The sequence below is a fragment of the Cnephaeus nilssonii genome (assembly GCF_951640355.1).
Source record: "Cnephaeus nilssonii genome assembly, chromosome: 9".
Taxonomy (NCBI): domain Eukaryota; kingdom Metazoa; phylum Chordata; class Mammalia; order Chiroptera; family Vespertilionidae; genus Cnephaeus; species Cnephaeus nilssonii.
In genome coordinates this window covers 39,874,046-39,893,486 of record NC_137080.1, presented here as the reverse complement: position 1 = coordinate 39,893,486, position 19,441 = coordinate 39,874,046, and the positions used below count along the sequence as shown (strand labels likewise).

Here is a 19,441-nt window from a genome sequence, read left to right as displayed (position 1 = left end):
GCCATGTAATATGGCCCCTGTTAATCGTTAACTCTTTGAGTCGGACCTGGCTTCTTAAACAAACATAACCATAGTGGGATGGGTCTTCTTTCCCCTGTAGACCCAGGCTTATGGACTAAGCTGCAGGATTGAGGCAGCTCTTCCCCAGACTTAGAGAGTGGACTCACAGCAGGAGGGCTTTCACTGTCTCTTCAAACAGGAAGGGAAGGAATCATGTTACTTCAACTGCTATTTTCACATAAAGAAGGCAGAGAAGGGGAACTGGTTCTGTAAATGTCCTGCAGATCATAGGGTAGTTGACCTGGCTTTCTCAGCTGTTATTTTGCTTGTTTAACTGACCCGTTGTCTGAACAGGTGTGTGGTGCAGCAAAGGATTGCTTAGGATAGCTGGCATAACTTTCTTTTCCGGGCAGGAAGTAGACCACAACATGGCTTGTCCAGGAAGATTCTGAAGTCAGCTCTTGAAGGGGAAATGATGCTGGAACCTGATTTATCTTTATAGAAGGCCAAAAATGTTTTTTTGAAAAGGTGAGTGGGCCTATGATGGTTATACTGTATATTGGGAATGGTGTGGCCTTTATATTTTCTGGGTAACAGATTTGTTGTCTTTCCTTTTCCATATATAAGTTGGAAAATTAAGATTCGCATTAAAAAAAATTAACTCTATACTAAGTGAAATAAGCAAACCCAAAAGGACAAATACTGTATAATTCGATCTGAGGTACCTGTAATGGTCCAGTTTGTAGAGATATTAAATAGACTAGAGGTTACTAAAGATGGGGAGGAGGAAGAAATGGGGAGTTGTTGTTTAATCGGTTTGGGATTGAAGAAGACGTTCTGTTGATGGACCATGGCGATGGTTACACAACAATGTGAGTATGCCTAATGCAACTGAACTATACTTACAAAGGTTAAAATGCTAAACTTTATGTTATGTATATATTTTACCCCATTTTTAAAAATCAGTTTTTATAAATATTGTTCAAAGTCACTTTTATTATAAAGAAATACCGGAGGAAACCCTTATAATGGGTTCAATCTCAGTGACTTGGAGATTGTCGTGATCAAGACATCACAATTTGTTGTTGGCTTTACAGTGAACTGAGCGTTTTGACAATATTTTCCCCCTATGGAAGGTTTGCCACACCCTGTGTGCTAACAGGCATGGGCTTGAATTTCTAGTTCACAGATGCCTTTTCTACCTTTTAGACTTTATGTGCTTTACATTTAGCTAATAATCCTAAAAATAATGATCAACCTGACATTAATAATATATATTTTACCTCATCAGCCTGGCATAATAAAATAGCCAGCATATTAAATTCAACAATTGCTTTGGGTTCTTTGTTGAAGACTAATGGTCTCCTGGTTACTAGCAGTTGATGAAGCATTTGGTGGGATGGCAGATTTATACCCACGTACTTAACTAGGTGTGCTTAAATCCATAGTCATTATCCAGAGATTATTAAAACTTAATAATGATATTATTTTCTATAATTTTACTCCTTAATTTAAAGTAATTTTTCGAGTAAAATTATATTTTAATTAACGTTGAGTTGAGAGTAATTTATTCTTTTACCTGAATTTAGGCAAACTGGACCAAATTTCACTTCCTGCTTCCCCTGATGATTTTATTTACAGCAGTTTTAGGAGTGTGGTCGGTGAGCTTCTCATTGGCAATCCCCTTCTCCTCTCTTCCTCTCTCCCCAAAGAAGAGAAGGCTTTTTGCAGTCTAGGATCAAATAATTTAATTTGAATTTGTAGTCCAAACATCTTTGAACCTGACAGAAAATCTTCTAACAAAAACTAGAACTCAAGCAAAAGTTAAAATTAAAACAACCAAATTAGAATGAAGCAGAAAAGCTAATAAGTAATCTCTTTTGAGTAGCGTTCTATCTTTTATTTATGTTTTTTGTTTGTTTCATTTACAATTTAAAAAAGAGAAAACAACTTTGAGACCCAGACTATAAATTTATAAATATACTATTCTTTCAACTCTTTTAAATATATATACTTTTTTATTAGCACCTAAAGATGTTGAGAGACTTTTAAATGCCAATATTCTAAAGAGGCCTCCTTGTTCCCACTGGTGTAGCTTTTGAGTAAAAGGGTTGAAGTTGAAATTTGGTTCCCTGCACTGAATAAAAGTGTCTTGGCTAATGTCCTTTTTTATGGTCTATTTTAGCAGTAGCACTGTGCCTCCCCCAAATGTTTACAATACTCTGTTTGGGTAGAAAGTTCATGCCTTCGAGCATCCTTAGCCCCTGGTTTACAGAGTGGTGAGGTAGTTTGAATGAGTGTCTAGAGTACAAAGGTTATGAACTACTTGTAACAACTTCCAGAATAAAAGCCCCTCTGGGGTTTCACTGCAGAGCTTGATTGTTGGGTTGGTCTCCTTTTTTACATGGAGACTAAATTCTTGGATCATAGGTCATCTGCTTGCAGCATCAGTCTGCCTAATGCTTGGCCAAGTGGCCGACCCAAGACTGATGGTGTCTTGAGGTAGCTGTTGTTACTTGATTGTAGTAGACATATAGAGGACAAAATCATCTCAAAGATTTTACACAAGCACTTATGGATAAAGAAAAGTGAAGGAAGATACCAACTCAGATTTTTTACAGAAGGGTTTTTCAATGCTTTTTTTACTTCAAGTAAATTATTTGCCTCTTATTCTTCTTGAAAATATTCTTAAAATCTTCTGTGTGCGCCTGGTTGTATATTGAGAATCAGATTGCTACTTGTTCCCATCTATCTATCTGTCTCTCACTTAAAACTATTTCTGAGTTGTGTGTGTGTATGTTTTGGTTGGGAGAGGTAAGTGTCTTTGGTGGTATTGGGATTTTTTTCAAGATTTCCCCCCAAAAATATGTCAGATACTTAACAGACCATTTGATGAATAATAAGCATGAATAGCTCTTCATCTAAAATAATATATTCTCTGTTTTCATTTGTGCTTTACAAAGTAATGTATGAAAGACTTGGACATTTCAGCCTAAGATCAGTGTCAGATTAATGTGTAAACTTTAAGAAGATAAGGACCATGTACATTTTAACTTCTTCAGGTAGAACTAAGAATAGCTACATGCAACTTAATTATTTTATGGTGATTATAATGAATCATACTTGTATTTTCTAAGAAGAAAGGGGAGAGAAGCTTCATTAAATGCTTTTCAAATTTTTCTATGCCAAGTAAAGGCATACATTTATTTTTATGGGACTAGTGTATATGTGTTCCTTCATAAGCGAAAACATACTTCCTACTGTTCCTTTGACAGAAGGGACATATATTTTGAATGCATACTGAGGATAGGGTTTTGACATTTCCATACACGACGTTTGACGCAAGACAACACTATCATGAGTAGTGGCACTTGGTCTATATCTTTGGGCAAATATATATTGAAATGATCTATACTGCTATTGGATTTGTGGCTGGGTTTCATTAACTAACTAGCACTTCTCAGTGTGGTCTGTCCTGCCAAGGAAGTAACCCATTTACACTAAGCATGGCTCTGCCACGAGTTCCCCAGTAATTAATGAGTTAGGACTCAGTTCACCACACCTAAACTGCTCACCCTCCCCTGAGTGTTGGTATCTTTGCAGGAGTTGTTGCGAAGGATGGCCTTTTCCTCACTCAGTGCTTCTTGAGTCAAAACTCCATGTTTAACAATTAAAAATCACTGCCAAATGGACTTGCCTAGTACTTTGGCTTGTCGGAGGCCTGGCAGAGGCCATATATATATATATATATATATATATATATATATATATATATGATAATGCCCTATTTTGCATTTTGGTTAAACAAAAAGAAGACTTGGCTTTTAGAGATATTTTTTCTTTGATTGTATTATATTTGTTTGAGCAATATGCTGTCCGTGTGTCGGGAGGACACATACTTGCCCTGCATTATTATATACATGAGACATGTTATTAATCTGTTTGGAGCCTAGTGTGTGATTAGCAACGTGGTTCACTATTACAACTAGTTGTTTATACATCTCATGTTTTATTTACTTGTTAGGACATTTTAAATGGAAAAAGTTCCTCATTTGAGTGTCTGAAATCTTTTCAAAAAGAAAAGAATGGAATATGCATCCCTTTGACAATCCTGCAGATTAGATTATCAGCACAGCTAATACTCCAGGGACCTTGTGTCTCCCTAAATTGCCTGTATCTATTTGTTAAGTGTTGCAAGAGTTTACTAATTAAACAATTCACAGGGTGTTTTGAGCAGAACTTGTGAACACTCACCAATTGAACAATTTATTGCTGCAGTTGAAAAAAGTTAGTTGGTGTTTATTAACTAACTTTCTTGCCATGTTTCTGGGGAATCATGGGTGCAACTCCTGGTCCATGACTAGATTTTTAAAGGGCTCAGAGTCATTATTGATACTTTAGTTGCCAACCTGTCTGTTGTTATTGCAAAATACAACCATCATTTTGCTGAAAGTGCAAATTGGGGGTAAGTAATAAGATTCTTTTAACTGAGAGGCCAAATAGAATTAAAGCTATATATAGGGGAAGGAGATTGGGAGAGAGGTTCATTCTGAAGAACAAACATCAAATGTTTTACTCGAGGAAAAAAACACATTGTTTCTGATATAAAGGTAGAAATAGAGGTATTTAAGAGTAAAAAAGAAAACCCTTTCAAGCTAAGAGTTTCCATATCATAATTCTTAACAGATGAAGGTACAAAGCAGTTTTATTTCACTAGTTAAGCACAAACTTCCATCACCAGCTATTTGGTTGCAGTCTAGCAGGACTTCGGGCCTTGACCCTCCTACTGGGCTGTCCAGTGGGAGTGAGCCCTCGGTGGTGACATGGAGGAAGCACAGGGAGTTTGGACTGGGACCCACAGATCCCTAAGGGGATTCGGGCAGTTTCTGGTCTCCTCCCCACCTTCCTTTGGCCTCTCCTGTGCTCCCCACCTTCCTTTGCCCGCTCCTGTGCAGGTGATTTGACTTAAACCAATTGGCCATTTTAAAAAAGCAACTAGTAGAAATATTAACCTAAGCTTGACAAGAGGGTAAAACCGTGTCACTCATGAGATACCATATAGAATCCACTCCCATGTGTATGAATGTGCTTGGGCTTTCATCCCTCAGACCCATAAGCCGCACACGCAGCAAGTGAAGCTCCTGCAAAGGAAGTGGGTTTGAGTCTGTTTGCCCTTTGTTGTGGTCAGTAAAGGAAACAACTTGTGCTTTTTAATTAGAAGGGTGGGACCAGAGTCATCTTAATTGCCATTTGAGCTATAATGTAAAGCATTTAAAGAAGAATGATTCTTTTAAAAAATTCATTTACATTCTCTCCTTCATTCATTCCCTAGCCTTTTCTTCGAATGGCTTCTCATTGTATATATACTGTACTCAGTATACACTTAACCTCCCCTCCAGAACCAACTCCATTCAGCCTTCTCGGTTCTCAGTAAGTGTTTGAAGTTGCAACACGGCTTGTTTGTTATTTGGCTTGAGAAGGTGCCCAAAGTATGCAAGGCCCTGGTTGCTGAGAATGCAGGGACACTGGGTGTGCCTTTTGTTTTCGAACTGGAGATTTCAAAAGCGAATCATAAATACGAATTCATCAGTGCAGTGCACGTTTAGAACAGCCAGAAAGGGTTCATCAGAAATTGCAGACAGCTGCTTGTGCTAAGTAAGATTTATCCTTAGAACTACACAAGGAAATTTGTACTTCCTGTTTTAATTAGAAGGGACTTTCACAACATAAGAATAAAAGGCATGGTTTGCCCCAAAGACACGCATCTGCTTTATATAAAAATAAATGCATTATAAGTGTGAGAAATTGCTTGAAGATGGCCGTGATATTGAGAATATGCTGTGTAGTTACTTTATAGTCATCTGAGGTTTTCTTTTCCAGTAAGGTTAAGAACCTCAAGAATTTTTATGAGTGGTTTAGAGAAAAGCATGTTCAAGCACTCTTGTTAATGTTATATTTGTACAGGAAGGTGAAAGAAGCCTTTTATTTCATACACCTGCAAATATATTCACATAAATGCAGCTTTTTCTTGTAGACCTTGAGAGGAGGTAGTAGTCCTTAATTTTCTATCATAATTACTGGTTTAGAATGCATACTGTATAAAGTATAAATTGATAGCTGTGTGTGTATGTGTATTCCCCTGAATTTGTAGGCTAATTTACTGATTTAGTGCACAATATTGATTTTTATTTTCAACAAGTCAACTTTATGTACACCTATGACAAATTCAGTGTGTTTCAAAGGAAAGAATATCAAAGAGCCATTTAAAATCATTTGGAGTGACAGAATCCCCACCAGAACCATAAATCATCTTTTTAAATGTTACTGGATGTAATTATCATTTGGTTCTTGGTTCTTGCTCTCTAAAGCTCAGTTTTCATTCCTATACCCATTTTACTCCAAGAAAATGTGCCTTAAACCTTAGATTATTAATTTTCTTTTTAAATATACAAATACAGATAAATCAGCCCTTGCCTAGTAGCTCAGTTGCTTAGAGCATAGTTCTGATACATCAAGGTTGTGTGGGTTTGATCCCTGGTCAGGGCACATACAAGAATCAACCAAGAAATGCATAAATAAGTGGAACAACAAATTGATGTTTCTCTCTCTCTCATTCTCTACCTCTCTATCTCTCTAAAACAACAACAACAAACATATAGGTAGGTAAGGAAAGGTACATTCTGAAATTCATAGTTCAACTATTACTGTTAAAAGGAGCTAGAACACAATACAAATTAATTTATAGTCTTCCTCCTTTGTCCCATTGCCAATTCCTCATAATTTTCCCATTTGGTCAAGGGGCACCTCCTGGTTGTATGAATTTACATTCTTAAAATGTTTTGTGACTTTTCCCCCTTCTGGTTCCTTCTTACATTACATACCACCCTGCACCAATATTTGGCAAAAGTTCTTTTCAACTCTTAGATGCTTCTTGTAACAGCCTCAGAGCGTCTCATTTCTTCTACTTTAGCATTCTCACACAAATACTAACATTTTTCTAACTCTATCTTCATAATGTCAATATTCCTGTTCAAGATATCACTATGCTCAATAATTACTCAATGAACCAAATTTAAATTTGGAGTATTCAAGTTCTCTATCCATTCATTCAATAATTTTCTCATTCAACAAATAGTCCTTGACTACTTCCTAAAAGGTACCAATCATTGTTCTAAAAGCTAAGATATTGTGGTAAAAAGACAAAGAACAAATAAACAAACAAAACTAAGACATTCTGTAACCCCAGTGAGGATTACATTCTGTGGGAGAGATAGATAAATCAGTAAATAAACAAATTCGTTAATACAGTTTTTGGAGAGATAGTGAAATTAAAACAGGTAAGGGCATAGAGAATGAAGAGAAAGAATAGTATTTAAATAACGATAGATAAGATCTCTCTGAGGAGGTTGTATTTGATTATATAGTAGATTATAATGAAATGAGTGATCCATGTAAGGTCTGGTGGGAGATTAGTACAGATTCAAAGGGGAGAATGATCTTGTTAGTTAGAAAAACAGCAAAAAAAAAAAAAAAAAGATCGGTGTGGCTGGAGCCTGGAAAACCAGTGGTAGAGTGAGAGGAGAGAAGATTTGAGAGATAGAACATGGAAGTTCTTGTATGCCATAGTAAGTAAGTAGTTTAATTTCATTCTGAGGACCACGGAAAGCCCTTGGCAGGTTTAATCATTGGAATGGCATTGTCTAATTTATGCTTTAACAGGATCTCTGAATGTTGGGTTAAGAATAGATAGTGGAGGACATAATAGGAACAGGACTAGCTAGTAGACTCAACAGTCCAGGTAAAAGATGATAGTGTCGTGGGCTAGGGTAGTCCTGGTAGAGAAGAAGATATATGCTTAGAGGATTTGGGATATATTTGGGAGGTAGAACCAGTAAGACTTGTGGATGGATTGGATGTGGGGGAAGGGAATAGAGGGGAATGGGGAATCATAAATGATTGATGATTCCTATGTTTGATCTTGATGAATAAAGGAACCATTCCCTAAGATTGGAAGACAGAGAGAAGAGCAATTTTGGGGGGAGAAGATAAATTCTATTTTGGATTGTTAAGATGAATATGTCCATAAAATGCCCAAATAAAAATGTCAAGTAGGGAGCTGGTTATAGAACTCTGGTACTCCGGGGAGTGTTCCTGGCTAGAGATCTAAAATAGGGAGTTGTTAGCATTTGAATGGTTATTTAAATTGAAGCATTAGATGCTATAGCTGAGCCCTAGGTCACTCCACCTTTTTAAGAAGGAAGATGAGGATCCATAAGGAGACTAGAAGCAGTGGCCAATGAGGTAGGAGGAAAATAGGAGAGCAGTGCTCAGAAGTCCATGAATTTTATCAAGGAAAAGCATGACTGTGTTGAATGCTGCTCAGAAATAAATAAGATGAGAACAGAGAATTGCCCTGCCCATTCATTTGGCAAGATGGACTTCATTGGTGATCATATTATTTTAGTGCAATTATGGGCATGAAAATGATTGCAGTGGAATGAAAGAACTTAGAGCTTGGAGATATAGATTCCGGGACCCCTCGGGGGATGTCGGAGAGCCGATTTTGGCCCGATCCCACAGGCTAGGCTGAGGGACCCCACTGGTGCACAAATTCGTGCATTGGGCCTCTAGTATATGTATAAAATATTCTACTTAAAGTACAACTCTAGCAGTGGTACTACTTGTGTGTGTTTTCATAAAGCCTTGTAGTTTTTCAAAATTAAAGAATATATTTACTGTTGAGAATGTGTGTGTGTGCACTTTCATTTAGTGCAGAACTTAGCAAATATCATATGGTGAGATGTTAGAAACATCTGTTCTTCCTTCCAACTGTATAATTTACTTATGTAATTTACTCTAATGCTTGTCTCATCTGAATTTCAGCAATGCATTCTTCTTCAAGAAATCATTTTAGTCACTCTATTATATTTAGTGTGTTATTCTAGCCATAACAATGAGCCTGGTTCTGAATCTTGAGGTTCCTAGGTTTTTGCTTTGGTCTGTCCAATTACACCATTTGAAATCCCATGGTGTCCAATAGTTGTGGTTTGGCAAGGAGTCCTTTACTGATTTCTTCTTTCTTTCTCTGTACTAAAAAGACATTTTTAGAAGGTTCTTAACATGTCTGTCTTGCTTCTCTCAATGAATTTCCCTTTATGGCCCTTACACATGATATTGGAAAAATTCCAAGAGAAAAGCTCATGAGGTAAACACTCAGATGCTTTCTCTGTTGATAAGATGAGGGTCAGCAGGAGGGGGAAAGAGAGTGCTGGACAAAAGGATTGTAATAGGCAGAGCTCTGGAAATTTGGGAGGATTTCTGGGTATGGTTGTAAAGACTTCTGCTGTGATTCTGGTTTTGTATCTTTTCTATTGTTTGGTCCCAAATGTTGAGATCCTAGGGTTATTTCTGGTTAACACATAGGTATTTGATTAAAATTTTTCACGTATTGTTCAACCACTGGACACAATTCTTGGGTTCCTAGAAATATTTGAACCAGATCTCTCCCTTTCTACTCTCATAGGTATTTGATGAAAGAGCATTCCCTGAAGTGTGTAGCATGTTTCCATCTCCATGCAAAACAAATAAATACATGTGAGAAGTGCTGCCTATCCAATCCCCACCCTCCCTCAAACACACCTTAGGGTGTCACAATGCACACTAACATATTAAAGGCACTGAAAAGTACTGCAGTTTTTTTTCCTCATAAAATGTCCATAAAATGAAATTTGTTAAAAACATTCCATCCTCTTTCCTACACCATTGCTCAATGTAGCATTGCCTCAAAAAATCTTTCCAGAACCAGCTGTCAGTCTTGTTACTTCCTTCTTGACTATCTTTTCCAGGTCTAGTTCATTGCCCCAATTTCTTCCTTTTTCATTAGATGCTTTGACATGTCCCTGCCCAGAGGGGACTCTGAGTCACTTTTGTCCAGAGAGATTATCTTCAGTTCCTCTTTGCTGCTCCTCAGCTCTACTACTCTATAACTGTGATTTTCCTTTTACTGTCCCAATAGAAAAAGCAGTTCTTTGTGCACTGTCCTTGTAATTCCATGTACACCCTTCAGTCACATGCCCATCATCACTTCTGCTCTACTATCATGTTATGGGCTAAGAGAGAGTGCAAAAGACACTGGATCAAAAATGACATAAGGCACTTTCCTAATCTCTACATATATTAGCTTCAATCGTTACTCTGTCCCAGTTCCATCTTTTAGTCTTGATATTATCCTTGTATTCTTAAAACAACGCTTTCTCTCTCCTTCCACACTTGGTCTTGAGGTTAACAGGTTTCTAAGATGACCCCCAACAATGCCTGCTTCCTAGATTCCATGTCCTCTTGAGCATGGGCTGGACATAGTGACTTGATTCTAACTAATAGAATAAGGCAAAGGTGATGCGATACCACTTCCGTGATTAGGTTACAGAAGATTGTGACTCCCATCTTGCTGGCAGACTCTCTGTTGCCCTCATGGCTTGCACCCTTCGAAGAGGAAGCTGCCATATTGAAGGGGCTCATATGGCAAGGAACTGAGGGCAGCTTCTGGCCAAAATTCAGTGAAGAACTGAGGTCCTTAGTGGGCAGCCAGTGAGAAACTGCATTTTGCCAATGACCATGTAAACTTGGAATCAAATCATCTCCCAGTTGAGCCTTGAAATGACTCCTCCACCAGCAACACCTTGACTGAGAGACCGTGAAGCCAAGAACCCAGCTAAAACATGCCCAGACTCCTGACCCACAGAAACTGTGAAGTAAGTGTGTGTTGTTTTAAGCTGCTACGTTTTGCAGCAGTTTGTTAGGCAGCAACTAATAACTAAAATAGTTCTTTGGGACTTGGAAAGCAGAGGAGACAATCAGTGCTATGTGTTTACACAGTACCTTGGCACATAGAAAGTGCCCTATCAGAATAAGTTCCCATCATCCTCACCATTGTTGTATTATTGTTACTGTAATTCAGAAATGCTGGGAGAGACCCAGGGTTCCCAACGGAAAGGTCTGCGCTAGGCATTGGGTCCCAAGAACAGGTAAATGGAAGAGCCCTAGAGTCACTCCCAGTATTAGAGTAAGGAGATAGCACTCTCAATGAGAACCACCCAGCCATAGGGTTGGGCTTCTTTACTTTAGACCAAAATTGGGGAATGAATCAGACTGGGCATTAGGACAGGTCAGGCCTAGTTCCTGTGATCACACGAATATTTGAGCAGCTAAGTATCTATGCTTTCTGTCTTCCAGCTCCAGGTCCTCCTCTACTGCCAATGCCCTTTAAGGAGGTTCCTGTCATTCCAGAGCAGTGCATCTTTAGGTTGTTGTTGTTTTTTTGTTTGTTTTGGTGAGAATTGGGTAGGAAAGAGCAAGATCCAGGAGGAGGCAAGAGCATGAGAGGACTTAGTTACGTTGCATAAAATAAAGAGCAAGTTCCTGCGCTCCGAGTATTTGAGGAGTTTATCTGGGGTGAGGTGGGCCATCAGGGAGAATCTGAGGTATGTGGAGAGAGAAGATGAGAAGTGTGTGTGTGTGTGTGGGGGGTCAATATAAAAATATGAAGTATTGCTAGGAGCCACGTGTCTCTTTCATGATGACTGAGAAATGCTAGTGAAGGATTTACGTTGAAGTTATTTTTGCATGTTTGTGTTTATTATTGTTAAGCATATAAAGTACTAAATAATTACAATTTTTTTACTGTGGCTGCTTCAGTTCTGAGCCACATGCCTCATGGCCCTCGGAGCATTATTCCCCTTTGATGCCTCAAAAATGGCCAAGGATAACTAAAAGCAGGGACTTTGAGTTTTTAAAAATTATATTTCTTGTGGTTTTCCTGTTATTTTGTGTTGTCGAAAGCCCTCTTTCTCCACAATCACTAACAGTGAAAAAACTTTTGAAAAGAAAAATGAAAGTAGATGTGCGCTTGCTTCAGTGCTGGTGGAATAGCACAAACACTGAGAGAAAGCACCCTGGTTTCTGTCTGTTTTGAAGGGACAGAAACCCAAACAGACAAACAGTTGCGATGACAGAAGAAAACAACAGGCCAAATCCTTGGGCTGGGGAAAAATTAAAAGAATCCAATGAAAAGCCAAACAGCAAAAAAATCACCTAAAGCGTCAGTTTCAGGAGACCTTTGGCTTTTGGCTGGACTTCCTTAGGCTCTTCCCTATCTCCTGGATCTGCCTTCATTCCCAGGCAACTTTCCTGTTTTTTCCACCGCGCCACTTACCCAACACTGCGTGGGAGAGTGAGGGGTCACTGATACTGACTCCATCTAAAGATGAGCAACTGCAAGAAAGAGAGATTGATGATTCACCAACATTTGTACAGACAGCATGGGACTGATGGGAAAATGGATAATCTGGGAGGAGTATGCACCCAGGGTCCACCTTCTCGTGAGAACCATTCAGGGACCCAGTGGAAGCCAAGCCAAAGTCCTTCTATCCCAATTCCCGTCCCCTCCACAGGGGAGCCACCTAACAAATGCTTTTCAATCAGTGTATTTATTAGTTATCAGGCCTTAAAACCTCACTAATCAGCAAAAGTGCCTGAACTGGCAAACTATGGCTCATGGGCTGTCCCCCTGTCTCTGTAAATAAAATTTTAGTGAGGAAATTTGGTCCTGTCTGTGGACCAAACAAGAAGGCAATTCTGTTCTAGAGAGAGCTCGGCTTCCAATTTAAACCACAAATAAGCCAGAAGAGAGTTAACTTCTTCGTGGCTCCTTGGAACACTGAAAGGAGACTATACCTCTGTAACCACTGAGGACCCGAGCAGAAGCCCACGCCAGGGCAGACTTTCGCTGCCTGCGTTTCAACTAGTTGCATGATGGCCAATGACTTGTAAATATGAAATGGGTCCTGTGTCCCACCTCAAGAAATCCTCTTTTACTATTAATCTTCTATTTCCCACCCCCCTAGTTTTTAATGCTCTTGAATAACTTAAACCATAGCAAGATAACGTGTTCCTCAAAGATCTGATAGAACTCACTCATAAAATGTTTCTCCTCCATTCTCAACGTTAGACCTCCGTTGTGCACATGCCAGCAGCCTTCCCGCATGCCTGTTTCCTCAGCCCTGGACTGCTGCTGCTGCGCTTGGCGCCTGCTAGCTGAGGAGCGGGGTCAGGGGCTTCCTGCATCGTGGGCAGGCCCTGTGGTCCCGGGTCACGGAGGTGGGGGCTTTCCCTGCGGTCCTACCCTTTCTCCTCTAATGACCTGGCTTCAGGATGGTTTCCTGACCCGCCCTTAGACGTAGAGGATGTGTGTTTTTTTTCACTTACCCTAGCCCAGGGGTCCTCAAACTTTTTTCACTGCCCCTCAGACCGTTGGAGGGCCGGACTATAGTTTTAAAAAAAAAACTATGAACAAATTCCTATGCACACTGCACATATCTTATTTTGAAGTAAAAAAACAAAACGGCAAAAACACCCGCATGTGGCCCGCGGGCTGTAGTTTGAGGACGCCTGCCCTAGCCATATGGTTTCCCCCTCTGCTCCTGGGGGGCGGGGGGGGGGGGTGGGCTACTGCCTTTCTCTTTCCAACCTGCAGCTTAACGCCCTTCTGGTGGGGTTTGGGCTTTCATGTAGCACTTTCGTGAAGGTCCATGGGAAAGAGCCTGGAAGTGGGTGCAAACCCTCCTTGTGTCTGTCCCTCCAGGGGTTTGACTCTCAAGGTCGCCCACATTTGGCATTGAACAGTTCACTGAAGTTTTTCGCTGACTTCTTCTTACCAGCTTGTGTGATCCTCTCCGTCCCTTCTTCCCGTCCCTTCCTGTGCTCTCCCAGAGGTGAACCAGGGCGACGCCCCACCGTTACTTGGAAGCGCCTATCATTCCTTAGATTTCAGACTATTTGTTCCCTCTGTAACCTCAGCTATCTGATGGAGTGAAGAAACATTATGATTTTGTAGATTAACAGACATTTTTATTGTTGTTGAAGTGAAAACAGAACTGCAGCTTTCTACCTCCTAAGCAGAAACAGAACATCATTGGCACCATTTTTCTGAAGTGGGTGAATTTTCATGACTTTTTCAGAAATTTCTAGGGATATCTCTTTTTTTCTTGAATCGGTTTTTATAATTTACGATTTCCAAGAAAACATTCCATTTACTTACCTACCAGTTTTATTGGTTTACTATAGTTAGATAAATATCACTCTTCCGCCTTACAAATGAAAAGCGAGTGGATATCCTGGACCATTACTATTTGCACATCTTACAATCTGCCAATCTTGGTTGGGAAAACACGTCAAAGAGCCAACTTCCATTTTGCACTTTGCTTTTCACACTTTTAAATTCCTCTACCTCTGGACCTTAAGCAATTACAAATGACCTGGGGCCATTGTACTGTCCCTGCACCACTCTCCTAAGCAAAGGCCTGGGAAGCAGGCGGTCTGGACGTCTTGCGGCAGTGCTTGGCTCTACTCCAAGACACATTTCCTAATTCTATTTATCAAGGGCAGAGAGCTGTGAGCAAATGTTGCACTTCACCAAATAAGAAGTAAAGGTCTTCCCCTTAGGGAGCTTCTTATCTAAATAAAACTTTTAAAAAGCCCTCGGAGTTGATAAACACTTCATCTGGCTGCTTTCACTGAAGATGCCAGAACCAGGGATTTCTGAGGAGGGAAATGAGCGAGAAAAGGAATTCTTAAAGCATGGGCAAGGTAAATAAAAGACATGCGAGTCTGGTGTCATTAAAACTCATTGCAGTCTTCAAGATGCTTCTTGAGATAGGTTGGCTGAGTGAAAAAAACAACAACAACAAGATTTAAAAATTAGATGATATATTACCTCCTGGAGCTTTTGCAGTACCTTGGCAAGTATGGGATAAGGGTAGAGCTAGTGAATGCCATCTCTGATGTCACACTGGCTTGCTGTCAGAGGAACTCAAGCATATTTACGGAACATGTCAGTACAAACATCTTCAGCAAGGCCATTGGAGATCATGGAATAATTTATTCACAGGTCACATTTGAGAAAGCATTTGACAAGAAAGAAAAAGAAGAAATAGTCAGATACAACTCCAAATAAACATTGATTGCATTAGGCTTGGAATCCATTTTCCCTTCGAGGCAATTATCCTTAATAATTGATGTTACTAAACAAATAAAACAGTTATTATAAGTCAATTCTTCCTATAGACTTCTTTCATGAAAACAAATTATTGTAAATGTTGATTATAATTCATAATCTACATAGAAATTTGAAAACTGTAGATATGATCAGGCAACTTCATTCTCATAAATACATATACCAAATGACATACAGATAGCATAGGGATAGAGCCAAGTCATGGACAGTGGGATAGGTTTGTCTTAGTGTAGTTCTCTTCACGTGTATTTTAAATACTTTAGAGCATGTTACCATCTGTGTGTATTCTATTAATGAGCTGCAGCCTCCACAAAGGTCAATCACTTAGCATTGATTAGATGGAGACTGCTTAATTTCCAAGCCATTAATGAGGCACATTCTCTCATTAGGTGGAATCTTCCTTTTGTTAGTGCAAATTACCTATTAATGGGCATTTAGCATTTCCTGGTGAAGCCTTCTTGCCAATGAAACTGAAACATGGCACAGAAACTCCAGCTGAATTAGCAGGGCTGTGGCCCTTGGATGTAACTGATCATAAGTAACAGACACCAATAGCCTCTGGGGAGTCCCCTTTGCCTACATCTTTCCACCGTCTTGTTTTTATCACTCTCCGGGGATAAAGAGGTCTTTGATGGTTTCAAATGTGGAACTTGCCGTAGAATGTTAAAAACACATAGTTGCTACATAGATTGGAACACATGTCTGTAATGTACATTATTTCTTTTGCTTCTTTTTAAAGCTCTTAAGTACCAAGGGTCATTTCCTCTTGTCTTTGTCCTGTAGAGTTCGTTTTAAAGCTATTTCTTTTTCTTCTCACAGGGAAGGAAAATGTGTAGACCCTTCCTTCATAAGGTGAATGCATAGCACGAAAGTTCGTATTTTGAAACTGATTTTTTTGCCCCAGTGATTTATACTACAAAACAATTTGAGATGCATTTCCATGGCTTTAGATGCTGCTGCCAGCGCAGTTGCTGATGGGAGTGTGGAAAAGCAGAAGTCATCGAAGTAATTATAGGGTGACGAGAGACACTGGCTGCACCTGACGGTTACAAAAAGTGAAATAGCCTTGATATGGAATTGCTCTACCCGGAGTTATTCCTGTAGAGCAGTGATGGCGAACCTATGACACCCGTGTCAGCACTGACACGCGTAGCCATTTCTGATGACACGCGGCCGCATGCCGAGGATGACACATTTGCGACTAGAGTCTTGGAGTTAAGTTTTTTCCTCAAAGTGACACACTACCCGAGTTATGCTCAGTTTTTTGGCGAAGTTTGACACACCAAGCTCAAAAGGTTGCCCATCACTGCAGAGTAAACGTTATGAATCGCTTTCAAAACCTCTTCTGCGTCTCCTCCCCTCCCCCAATACACACACCTTTTCAAAACGTAGGTTTTGACTAAGCGGTGGCTTGCTGCTGCACAGCTTGCAGCAGTTGGTTAACAAACAGGAGGGCCGCTAATGTGTTGGGCCGTGTTGATTCTTCCCCTGCCTCCTGCCAGGAGGGTTTGGGAGAGGGCACTGGCTGAAATGAATAATCACTGCTGGCTTCTGTTTTAAAAGCCAAAGGAAATGGCAGTCCTCTCTTCCTCCCCCCCCCCCCCCCCCCGCCCAGCCCCCAAAGCCTAATGAAGATGGATGGATTTCCTCACCCCAAAGGGCAAAGAGAATGCTCTCTGTCTACAATAAGAATGGCGGGGTGACTCTTGGGTCCCCGCAAATGCAGTCCTTTCCTCGTGCTGTATTCCTGGGGCTTCCTGAATGTGGCCCCTGCTCAGCTTTTAAAACCTCTACCTCCAGGTCAGGCTGAGGTAAATGTAAACTAACTCAACACCTCCTTTAAGATCATTCTTCAAATGGCCAAAAAAAAAATGACCCAGGGAAGTAATGTGCTTGGATTTTCAACCACTGCCTTGTACACCCAGTCTTTGCCCTCCTAATATTTTCACATCTCGGCTACAGATCATCAGGTAGTCTTGGAACCAATAGTATGATTTAAAGTTGGTAGGGTTTTCCTGATCTAAATCTATGTCTCCCACGCTCTCCCCCAAGAAATGAGCAGTCATATTTTAAAGCAAGAACATGAATTACTAACATGTTAAGCAGTGAGTTTTCTCTTCATTTTCAGGTATTTAAGAATTAGATATAATTGCCTGCTCTTTGTGGTACATTTTTTCTTTAAGGCATAAAGATATTGAGTCACTTCAGCAATTCCTTGTTCCTTGAAAAATAATTTCTGAAAAATAGGAAAAAATATAAACAAAGGTATTATGATCAATCCCCAAAATATTTATTGGTCAATTGTGGAAATTCCACTTTAAGTTTACTAGATGCTGAATCAAGTTCTTGATCAAATAATTTGTTAGCCTGAGATTAAAAAAGATGAAGTGATGATAATCGCTGGGGAGAAGGTTAGAAAGCAGAAATATGTCAACAAACGTTTTCATTGTTGTGCTGGTTCATTTCTCCCTGTATGATTATTTAAAGTAAATTAGCTTTTGTCATTGTGTCAAGAGTGTGGCTTTTAGAGATTTACCTATATTCTATTTCCTTCTACGTTTTAACAGAGAGCAGTATAGAGGGAGGCTTTGAATTGAAAACTCTCTTAGGAAGTCAAAATTCACTCACTTTGCAACGGGTAATAATAATGCCCTTGTGTTACAATTTTACCCCAAATTCAGCTTCTGGGATGGACCTGGCTGCAAGAGAGGAAGTACATTTCTCATGAATGAAAGGGAGAAAGCACTGTCCTGTCGAAAAATAGCATTGTGTTTTCTACCAGTTCCCATCAGCCGGAGGTAGGATTAAACAGTAGTTGTTCAGGAGAAAGAGACAATAATTGAGTGTGACTGTTTCTGCGGCAAGGCCAGCGCAGGTGGTGAAAGTTAAGTATTGCCATTCAGATAAGGCCCAAAGAAGTTTGCCTCAACGTCTGCTTGGCTCTTCTGCGGAATGTCCTGTCTGGGTGTTGAGCTGCAGACAGACAAAAGCCAGGCCTGTTCCCCGGCCCCGATGGTGATTGCTTTCGTGGGTTCTTGGTGAGATGCTTAGCAAGCAGGGAAGCTGGTGGGCTGTTAAAATACAGGTGGACGGATGGTTTTGTGATGCATCCAAGTACAGCGACTTGAAGAGTATTTGCCAAGTGACTTGAGTCTGAGGTTTTGAAGACCATCTGCATAAGTCTATTCCTGCATGAAACTGGAGAAAGGAAGCAATGTGAGAGTGAGTGCTTGTCTTCCGAGAGCAAGCAGGCAGTGCCAGTTTATCTTGACCTCTATTAGCAGGAAAACGCTCTCTGTTGCATTCTTGGCAGGGTGAGCATCAGTTGGGTCCTGCTGTCTCAGATGTGGCCAGAGCTGGTTCTCCTTAGTGAGAAGGAAAGAATGCACACTTAGCCAGAGCTTTCACAGAGGCTAATGGCAGCAGCAGTGATCAGGAAACTTTCCGCTGGGGCGGGGCTACAGGGGCAGCAGCGGGGAAAGCCTCTGGGGTCTCACAGATACGAGTGGGGTTTTCACTGGTCACTGAATTGCCCTTCGAACTTGGAACAGTTGCTTCACTGAGGCACTGTTCCCTGATGCTCTGTGCCTCCGCAGGCCCTCAGCCAGCATGGCTGCTGTTAATGTGACCAACCTTGCGTAGGCTGCAGGCCATCGAATTTATTCTCATCCCCAGAATACCTGCAGGATGTCTATGTCGTTAAAGGCTTTTTGTCGATCTTCTATAATAGTTATCCAACAAGTATTTCTTAAGTATCCACTGTGTATAGACCTGCTCCCACACAAATCGATCCACAAGAGATGATAGTACATTTTCAGAGAGAATTCTATCACTTAGCTCCTTTTACAATGCCTTGGGTTGTTAATAAGTGGAGGCGAGTGGTGGCTGAAAGTCATGAAGGATACTGTAACCAAAAGCTCCATTTTTCTTTCGTGTATTGTTAGCATCATGTGTCATCACTAATGTCCAGGTTAGTGTAATTATGTATTCAGAGAGCTATACTTTCGCTGTACAAATCGTTTTTTAAAAGTATGTTTTTAAGTACTGCACAAAAGTTCATATGTGGCTAGGCTGCCTGCCCACTAATGTCATGTCAATATTGTACCAAATGATTATCATGTCATTTGTAGCTTATCAGTTTGTTTTAAACAAAAACTGGGTCAACAGGCCGTTAGATAAGAGGTTAGGATAAAAGGAGATTGAGACCTCATTGCTTCTATAGATTGAGCCTATGACTTCCAAAATCGGGGGCCGTCGGTAATCCTAATGGATTGACTTCCAAAATTCCTTGGATTTGCCCCCCTGGACTTGTCTCTCTAGGGCTTAGCTGGATCCCTGCAGATAGATATTATGGTTTATATACAGTAATTC

At 40.2% G+C, this 19,441-nt stretch overlaps 1 protein-coding gene across 1 annotated transcript in view; it reads left to right on the top strand.

Annotated features, from left to right (window-relative positions):
• Positions 1 to 328: 328 nt before the first annotated feature.
• PRDM1 (PR/SET domain 1) overlaps positions 329 to 19,441 on the top strand; it is a gene marked incomplete at both ends in the record, with an annotated part of 58,916 nt that continues 39,803 nt past the window's right edge. Inside the window, one exon of the mRNA XM_079781127.1 lies at positions 329 to 528. The remainder of the gene's footprint in view (positions 529 to 19,441) is intronic.